At 52.0% G+C, this 10,116-nt stretch overlaps 1 pseudogene; it reads left to right on the top strand.

The window, feature by feature from the left end:
• The first annotated feature begins 3,547 nt into the window (after nt 1-3,547).
• LOC142404051 (feather keratin Cos2-3-like) lies at nt 3,548-3,861 on the top strand (annotated as a pseudogene).
• The last annotated feature ends 6,255 nt before the right edge of the window (nt 3,862-10,116 follow it).

The following is a 10,116-nucleotide window of genomic DNA, read 5'->3' as shown; positions in this document are numbered from 1 at the left end:
AAAAGCTGTCCCCTGAGACATGTCTTCTCCAAGATGGGCAGGCCCACTTCTCTCAGCCTCTCTTCGCATGTCATGTTTGTCAGCCCCCTAATTGACTTGGTGGCCTTTGTTGGTCTCGCTTCAGTATGTCAATATCCTTGCTGGACTAGGGACCCCCAACCTGGATGCAGTACTCCACACGTGGTCTCACAAGGGCCAGAGGGGCCGGGTCATTTTCCTGGACCTGCTGGCAACACTTGGACTAACACGGCTCAGGATGGCAGTGGTTGGTCCTGTTTGCTGCAAAGGCACACTGCTGTCTCATGTTCAGCTGGGTGTCTCCCAAAACCCAACATCCTTTTCTGTGGATCTGCTTCCTAGGCAGCCAGTCCACAGCCTGCATGCCTGCATGGGCTGGTTCTTCCTCCAGATGCAAAACCTCACCCTTGCTCTTTTTGGCCTTCATGAGGTTCCAGTCAGCCCATTTCTCCAGCCTGTCCAGCTCCTCTGAATAGGAGCCCTGTCTGACAGTTATGGCCCCTTGCCCTCAACGGGTGTTCTCCACAAGCTTGCTGGGAGTTCCCCACTGCCCACTACTCGTGGCATTCATGAAAACATTAAACTGTATTGCTCCTACTACTGACCCCCACTACTAGATCACACTAGTAAGTGTTGGTTACCTGGGCTTTGCACCATGGTCACAACTCTCTGAGCCTAGTAGTCCGGCCATTTTTCCACCCACCTTGTCATCCTCTAACTGAACCCGTTCATCTCCAATTTGGTCATAAAGGAAGAACAGGAGAGGCTGTCAAAGGTCTTGCTAAATTCTAGGTACTCACCTCCCCTGCACTTCCCATTTTCCACAGTACCCGTTACCTCATGAGAAAGCAATGACTTTGGCCCTGAGATACACTGGAGCCTCAGCTCAAAAGCAGACCCACAAAGAGGGAAATCAGCCCTGGCTGAGCTCTCCCGGAAGAGCTCCGTGGCACTGATCTCACTGAGGACACTAAAGGGAAGGGAGAAAGCCCTGAACTGCACTGCCTCCAAGCTGGGCTTACCCACTGTGCAGAGCCCTTGTCAGAAAGAGGGTCTATACTGGACACCTCTGCGGGACAGCAGCTGGCTTTGCAGTCTCAAATCCAATGTGCCTTCCCTCCCAGGGGCAGGTGCTGAGCACTCAGACTTAGATTCCAATGTGGACGTGCAGGTCCTTGTCAGCTCAAGTCCAAAGCAGTCATCAGTTCTTTGGCTTTCCTGCGCAAGCCACAGGGTCTGTCCTTGCGCTCACAGCACAGCAATATCAGGCTTCATGTTTCATGCGTACCATTTATGTTTCATGAGTACCTTCCATTCAGTACCTTTTTGATCCAACGTCTCAGCCCTTGCCTGATTGTGCTGGTTTTGGCCAGGACAGAGTTAATTTTCTTTATAGTAGCTAGTGTGGGGCTATTTTTTGGTTTTGCGCTGAAAGCAGTGTTGATAATACAGAGATGTTTTAGTTGTTGCTAAGTAATATTTACACTAGTCAATGACTTTGCAGCTTCCTGTGCTCTGCCAGGCACACAAGAAGTTGGGAGGGTGTGCAGCCAAGATAGTTGATCCAAACTGGCCAAAGGGCTATTCCATACCATATGACATCATGCTCAATATATAAAGTTGGGGAAGAAGAAGGAAGTGGGGGACATTTGGAGTGATGGCGTTTGTCTTCCCAAGGAACCATTAGGCGTGATGGAGCCCTGCTTTCCTGGAGATGGCTGAACACCTGCCTGCTGATGGGAAGTAGTGAATGAATTCCTTCTTTTGCTTTGCTTGCGTGCGCTGCTTTTGCTTTACCTCTTCAACTGTCTTTATCCCAACCCATGAGTTTTCTCACTTTTATTCTTCCAATTCTCTTCCGCATCCCGCCGGGGGAGAGTGAGCAAGCAGCTGTGTGGTGCTTAGTCGCTGGCTGGGGTTAAACCACGACAGTGATACAGTACCAGGTCAATGAAGTGCACAAGTACATTTGGCATTGTCGTGGACATGAGAGAGGGCTGTGTCCCACCCCAGACACCACCAACACTGCCTTGGAAGCAGATCCACTCAAGGATGGCCAGCACATGGTTGGCAGGGTTCCTCAGCCTTTTTCCTTGTCCATAAAGCAGTCCCCAGCCTTTTGAACTCTCTGTCACTGGAGAGAGCAGCTGTGTCCTGGCCTGGAGAGGCAGGGAAGGGGGACTGCCAGCCATGCTGAGACACTCCCAAGATTGTTACACTGAATTAAACTCAGGATCCAAACTGGAGTGAAACCATCCTTGTTGGGGCCTGAAATTGGCAGCAGCAGAGCGTGAGCTTTGGAGGGGCAGGAAAAGGAGGGCTCAGGAGGCAGGGGCTGCATTTCAGGGCCTCTTCCCTGGGCAGATCTCTAACAGGCTGGTGCTCAGCTGCACTCAGCTGCACTCAGCCTCCTCCTGACCCTGGGAATCTGCTGCTCTGTGGTGCTCATGGACAGAGCAGTGGAGAGTGCCTCTGCCACGAACAGCACATTCCCTTGTGATAAGGGGCACACAAGGACAAAAGGACACAAGGACACAAAACACACACAGAGGCTCATGCACACCGGCTTCGAATTATACACAAATTTGTGCTCCAATGTGCATCCACACAATCCTGGCTGCTTACAAGTACACACAAGACAAGAACACGCATGGGAACACCATGAACCATGGACTCTGCTGAAGACCCCTGGGGACTGGGCAGTGCTAGGCAGGATGGGGCCAAAACCTAGGAGCACAACACACACACCTGGGGAGGCAACAAGAAGTGACCATCGTGGTGAGCTGAGGAGGGAGGGAAAGACAAGGACATGGCACATCCTCATGCATGGGAGCCCATGGCGTCCAGCTGAGGAATGCGGAGCTTCTTCCTGAGAACAACACTTCAAACAGCCCCACCAGAGTGACCCAGGCTAATGTCACTTGCCTGCTCTGGACCTGTCCAGCACTTGAGCTGAGTCTTCTGCCTGCACTGCTGCATTCCTGTGCTACAAATGCTGGGGTCTTTCATCCCAGTACTCAGAAGCAGCCTTCTTTGGGGAATGGGCATGGTACAAACCTGGAAATGAAAAGGCAGCAGTGCAGAAAATCAAAGCACAGCCCACGTCATTAGCAGTGATGGTTTGGATTCAAGATGAGCTTGTCAGAAAACTGTTATATCTGCAAAGGGTGGCTCTGGGCCTGCGGCAATGAAGGGCAGGTATAAAAGCCAGGCCAAGTATAAAAGCCAGCCGTCTCTCATCCACTTCTCTTGCCTCCTTCTCCTTAGGAACATGGAGGGAAGCTGGAACTGTACTGAGGTAGCTTCTGCACTCAGTGGATAGGCAGTAGCTGCATAGGGGTTGGTGGTTCTTCTTGGAGCCTGTCAGGATGAGGTCACAAAGCCCTAATGCATCTCTGCACAGCCTCCGCCTCCTGGCCCTGCATGTTCTTTTGCTCCCTCATGGTGTGCTGACAGGCTGGTCCGCACGCATCCCCATGTTTTGCTTCTGCCCCGCCCTCTCTCCCAGGTGCATTCTAGGCCGCAAGACATGTCCTGCTATGAACAGTGCCAGTCATGCCAGCCCTGCAGCCTTGCTGCCCGACCCCACTGGCCAACAGCTGCAGTGAGCCCTGTGTCAGGCAGTGCCACAACTCCACTGTCATCATCCAGCCCTCTCCCGTGGTGGTGACCCTGCCTGGCCCCATCCTCAGCTCCTTCCCACAGAACACCGTTGTGGGCTCTTCCACCTCTGTTGCTGTTGGCAGCATCCTCAGCTGTGATGGAATGCCCATCACCTCTGGGTGCTGTGACCTCCCTGGCATTTCCAGCCTCTACTGTGGCAGAAGGTGCCCCCCCTGCTAAAGGTGCTGGCAAAAGCCCTGGATAAGGATCCCCAGGAACTCAGAACATGCTGCTGGACAGATCGTCAAACTTCATGCCATCATTTTAAGACCAGCTGACCATCTCTGGTATGTCCTGCAAGGGCAAGACTGGAAGGGACCAGCCTGGGCTCTATGAAAACATGGCCAATGTCTACCTTTCCTGTCTTCCACTCACCCTTTTTCTCTCTTTTCTTTGTTGTCTTGTGCTCCCATCAAACCTGCTGTGAGGACCCCAGAAACCAGCCTGGAGTGACCTGCTAGCCTGACCAGATGTCCTGTGGGAACTCTGCCACAGGAAGAGGGGAACAGATTCTTGGCTGCTCCTGCTCCTCGCTGCACTGGGGGCCTCCACTTGCCATGACCTCTTTTCCCTCTTAAAAGACTCATTAAAATTTGCTGCAACCCTGCCTGTGTCCCTTAGGGGGCCTTTCCATCTGCGTACTGACTGCTGATGAAGAAAGCCATTGCTTTGCGCAAGGAATTAGGTAGGGGAACAGGGGAACCCTCCATCGCTCCTAGAGGGACTGGAGGGTGGGACATACTGCAGTGAGTCCTCTTTCAGGCACTGCCTCCTGAAGCTGAGGAAGACAACCCTAGTTGCTCCACAGCCAATGGCCATCAGTCCTTGCCTTGCTGTGACTCTGCTCAGAAATACCCTCTTGGCCCTGGAGCATGTCATGTGAACAGGAATCCTGACAACTGCAGTCCTCCAGAGAGGAACTGTGGGCCCCGGGGAGGTCAGCAGTCCCACAAACTCTTGGGGAAGAATGCTCCTCTTGCTTTTGGTGGAGCTATGCTGGGGAAGGAGGCTCAGCAGACAATGTTCCCAAAGGATGGCAGGAATTGGAAATGGTAAATAGCCTTGGGGATGGCCCGCAGTCCCTACTCCACCTGCCCCTTCCCTTCATCCCCTGGTCTAGGGGCCATGGTCAGCGTGCCTGGGCATGGGTAGCAAGGACAGCTTTCCCATGCAGCCATATCACCCTTCAGCACAGCATGTGGCACGACCCACCTGTTGCCAACATGCATAGGGCTGAAGTGTTCACAAGTTAGTATTGGTATCAGCTACAGCAGGCCACACACTGGAGTCCCCTGTCTCTGTGAACCCAACACCCCCTTGGTGTTGGGTGTTGGGTGAACCCAACACCCCAGGACAGTGACTGGTGCCCAAACATGCAACATTTCTCTGTGCTGTCTTGTCTTCCTCAAGCAGAGCTTTCCTGAGGCCCAGGAACCCTACAGCCCCACAAGGGCCACCTCCCAACTCCAGTCCAGTAAGGTGCTGTGTGAGAGGAGACATAGCACTGACAGTGCGATTTGGTTCTACACTCAGCAGCATCCATGAGCTGTCTGTGAATGGCACAGGTTGGGCTGGTGCCCAACCATAGAGCACACGTTGGAGTGCCTTCCCCGAGGCACCAAGCTCCTTTGGCACTCCCAGAGCCGTGGCGCTGAAGTGGCCCTTGTGCTCCGGGCAGCACTGCTGCTCCCCACACACAGGCCAGAGTCTTCCCGCATCTGCAGACTCTGGGGCCCTGTGGTGTGGGGGCTTTGCTTTCACACAAACCCCACACACGACCAGCGCCATAGGACCAGGATGGTGGACAGGGTCTTTCCTGCATGGGGTGAGGTTTGACGGCACCTGGGCCAGATTCTGTGGGCGGCAGTGCTGAGTCAGGTGGTAACACAGGGACAATAAGCATCAGGATGAAGCCCACTTAGACCCCGTGCAACCATGGGTCCCAGCTCTGGCTTGTCCCCTGGCCCAGGGTCTCTAGGAGAGCTCAGGCATTATGCAGGCCTGCCCCAGCTCTGCCATATTTGTGCCTGTGTCTGGCCTGGGCTACTGTTGTCCTCCTGGCCAGGCCAGGCTGCTAGATAGTCCACGGCAGTGAGTGGATGGAGCCTTCACCTCGTCCTCTCTTGAGTCTGGCCTTGGCCTGGGCCCCAGCACCAGCTCTGACCCTGGGACTGAGACCCCCTACACATCTGTTGCCTAGATTACAGAAATAATCAATAGATGCTTCTGGGGTAGAATTATCTCCTAAGACAGAAGTCTGAGATGGACCAGCTCTCTTGTTTTTTCTCAGCAGAGCCCTACACCAGGAAACATTTCTAGGTGCTTACCCGAGCAACTGGCTCCCTAGGGCCCATGTTTCCCCAAGACCAGTGAGCGCGATGGTTAATACGCATCCTCATAACTAGCCTGGAGAGCATCGGCTAACAATTTTCCTGGCAGACCAGAATGACACGGAGTTTTTTGACTCACGTCGTTACCCTCCAAACAGTGCTCTCTTTTCTGAGACCATCATGGCCTTTTTAAAGCATAATGCTACAGATATTGCTTTCCAGAGGAAGCAACTGCAGCATCCCCTCCTCCATGGCCTGTGGATACCACTTTCTCTTTTTCCTACATCACCGTTATGAGGAATTATCTTTTGAACAGATTTTAAAACTGTATTCTAACAGTCTAGTACAAAATGATCAGATGCTGATGCATTTTGTAAAAGATGAAGATGGAGCTTTCTCCATGACCACAGCTACTCAAAATAAGTTTCAGAAGACCCAGACCAGCATCTCTTGCAGCCATTTTCATAAACGTATTCTGTAAATAAAGTTTACAACCCAACTGCTCGGCTTAGTGTGTGCTCTTTAAGCTCAGCCCACCCCACCCCAACATGTTTCTCAAATGGACACTACAGACAGCAAAGTTTAAAGATTTTATGAATATAAACCCCCATGGCAGGAGGGGTTGGACTAGACAACCTTTTAAAGGTCTCTCCCAACCTAAACCATCCTATGAGTCCATGATCCTATGAATATTTTCGTTTTAACAGTAAACTTCACAGGGTGCATCACTGGGTTTTAGGCACCTCCCAGTCTGGTATCATCAACAAAACTGCTCATGGTACGTTCAACTCCTGCATCCAGATCACTGATATTGAACAGCACTGGCCCTAGAATTGAGCCCTGAGGAACACCGCAGGTGATGGGTCGCCAGCCAGGTGTAGCCCCATTCACTACAACCCTTTGAGCCTGCTGTTCAGCCAGTTCTTCACCCATCGCACTGTGTACCTGGTCATCTCACAGTTGGACGCCTTGTTCAGAAGGATGCTGTAAGGGACAGTATGCAGAGCCTTACTAAAATCCAGAAAAACCACATCCACCACCTTCCCTTCCTCCACTGGGTGGGTGACCTTATCATAGAAGGATATCAAATTAGTTTCACGGGACTTTCCCTTTGTAAACCCATGTAACTGTGCCTGATGATTGCATTGTCCTTTAAATGCCTTCCAACAGCACCCAGCATGACCTTCTCCATAATTTTTCCAGGAACCGAGATGAGACAAACAGGTCTGTAGTTCCCTGGGACATCCCTCACACCCTTCATGTAGACTGGAATAACATTGGCCAGCTTCCAGTCAGCAGGGACCTCCCCAGACTCCCAAGACGTTTGGTAGGTGATGGAGAGAGGTCCTGCCGTAACATCTGTCAGCTCCTTCAGTACTCTGGGCTGAATCCCATCTGGCCTCACAGGCTTGTGAACATTCAGCTCATATAGCTGGTCCCTTACAATTTCAGTGTCCACAAATGGAAAGTCACTGTTCCTGCAGTCATGGTCCTCCAACTCAGAGGACCGGGCAGCCCAAGGTCTATCAGTATTATTAAAGAATGAGGCAAAAAAAGCATTGAGTGTCTCTGTTTTTTTCTTCATCCCTGTTTCTCAGGTGACCATCTTCATCAAGTATTGGTCCAATGTTTTCTTTAGACCTCCTCTTGCTGTTAACATACTTAAAAAAGCCCTTCCTGTTGTCTGACACAACACTGGCCAGTCTCAACTCTAGTTCGGCTTTGGCCTTTTCTGTCTTCTCCCTGCATATGCGAACCACAGCTCTGTAATCTTCGTGTGAAGCCTGACTTTGCTTCCAGAGATTGTACAATTTTCCTCTTGAGTTCCATGAGGAGATCCCTCTTCAGCCAAGCTGGTCTTCTGCCCTGCTTGCTTACTTTACAACACAATGGAATTGCCTGCTCCTGTGCTTTTAAAAGGTGGTTCTTAAAAAGTGACCACCACTCATAGATTCTAAAGCCCTCAAAAGCAGATCCCCAGGGAACAATCTCAGGATGGAAGCTGGTGACTTCTGGCACCAAGCGGCAGGCTCCTGCTCCACCTAAGGGCTTACAACTACAAAATCGGTTCACCGTCCTCAAAGTTAAAGAGGAGCCAGACGTGCCTTGAAGCAAAGGATCTGGTCCGCCTGACCCTAAACCATGCACGGCCACCAGGAAGAAGCGGCGCGTGATCCTTATGGGTGACTCTCTGCTACAGGGGACAGAGGCACCGATATGCCAACTTGGCCTGTCACCTAGAGAGCTTTGCTGCCTGCCAGGGGCCCACATCTGGAATGTTATGGAGGGACTGCCAAAGCTTGCTCGGCTCTCTGACCACTACCCCCTGCTGTTATTCCTTATGGGCACAAATGATATGCTAGGGGAAACTTGGACAGAATCAAAAGTGATGACAGAGCTCCACGGGAAGTAGTCCAGGGCACATGGGTCCAGGTAGTGCTGTCCTCAATCCTGCTGGTGAGGGGAAAGGGTGTGAGGAGGAGAGCACTGATAATGCAGGTCAATAACTGGCTGTGGAACTGGAGTTGGTGACAGGGGGTCAGGTCCTACAACCATGGGAACCTGATTGCAGAGCAGCATCTGCCCAGGAGATGTGGGATCCACCTCACCAAGCAGGGCCAAGTTAGCTTTGCCAGTAGGATGGCTGACCTGATAAGGAGGGCTTATAAACTAGGAATGATGGGGGAGGGAGAGAGTACCCAGCAGCCCTGTGAGGGACTGATGGACACAGGTGATGAGCAAAGGGCCTGGGGTGATGTGCCAGGTAGGGAGGACAAGATGAAGGAAACAGGGCTGAAGTGGGGTCACCCCTAGCAGTTGCATGGAAGCAAGGAAGTGCCTGCAAGGCATCATTGTGGAGAAATTGCCAAAACCCTTTCTAGGAAGTCAACATGCTGGGGTGCCCCTGTCAAGTGCCTGTACACTGATGCACGCAGCATGGGGAATAAACACAAGGAGTTAGAGATCTGGGTGCAGTTGCAGGGCTACGATCACATTGGGATCACGGAGATGGGGTGGGATGGCTCCCGTTTCTGGAGTGTTGCAATGGAGAGATATAGGCCATGTCGGAAAGACAGGCTGAGAAGAGGAGGATGGGGACTTTCCCTTTCTGTGGGAGTGCAGTTGGAGTACATGGAGCTCTGCCTGGGGACGGGTGATGAGCTAACTGTGGGCTTATGGGCAAGGAAGAAAGAGAATATAGGTAAGGGTGACATTGTACTGGGTGTCTGCTATAGGTGGCCTGACCGGGACAAACGAGCAGATGAGGCCCTCTACAGGCAGATAGGATCAGCTTCACATTCATGGGCCCTGGTCCTCATGGGGAACGTCAACCACTGCGGTATCTGTTGGAGGGAAAACTCAGCAGGACATAAGCAAGCCAGGAGGTTCCTGGAGTGCATGGATGACAGCTTCATCACCCAAGTGACAGAGGAGCCAAGGAGGACAGGTGCTCTGCTGGACCTCATACGCACCAAGAAGGAAGGGCTTGTTGGGGATGTGAAGATCAAAGGCAGCCTTGGCTGCAGTGGCAAGGAGATGGTGTAGTTCAGGATCCTGAGGGGAGGGAGGAAGGTAAATAGCAAGCTCAAAACCCAGGACTTCAGGAGAGCAGAATTCCGTCTCTTTAAAGATGTGCTTGGAAGAGTGCCATGGGATATGACCCTTCAGGCAAGAGGGGCCCAGGAAAGTTCATTTCACATGAAGGACCACCTCCCCCAAGCTCAAGAGCAGTCCATCCCAATGAGGAGGAAGTCAGGAAAGCATGTCAGGAGGCCTGTATGGATGAACAAGGAGTTCCTGGCAAAACCAAAACACAAGAAGGAAGCATACAGAAGATGGAAGCAATGATGGGTAACCTGTGAGGAATACAGAGACACTGTCAAAGCATGCAGGGATGGGATTAGGAAAGTCAAAGCTCAAGTGGAACTGAATCTGGCAAGGGATGCCAATGGCAACAAGAAGGGCTTCTGTAAGGACACAGGTGACAAAAGGAAGGCTGAGGGAAATGTGGTCCCACTGCTGAATGAGTGGGCCTTCGCTGATGCTGCACAGCCTGACAACACAGGACATGGAAAAGGCTGAGGTGCTGAATGCCTTCTGTGCC

Source organism: Mycteria americana, unplaced genomic scaffold, assembly GCF_035582795.1.
Source record: "Mycteria americana isolate JAX WOST 10 ecotype Jacksonville Zoo and Gardens unplaced genomic scaffold, USCA_MyAme_1.0 Scaffold_66, whole genome shotgun sequence".
NCBI classification, from domain to species: domain Eukaryota; kingdom Metazoa; phylum Chordata; class Aves; order Ciconiiformes; family Ciconiidae; genus Mycteria; species Mycteria americana.
This window is presented reverse-complemented; position numbering and strand designations above follow the sequence as displayed.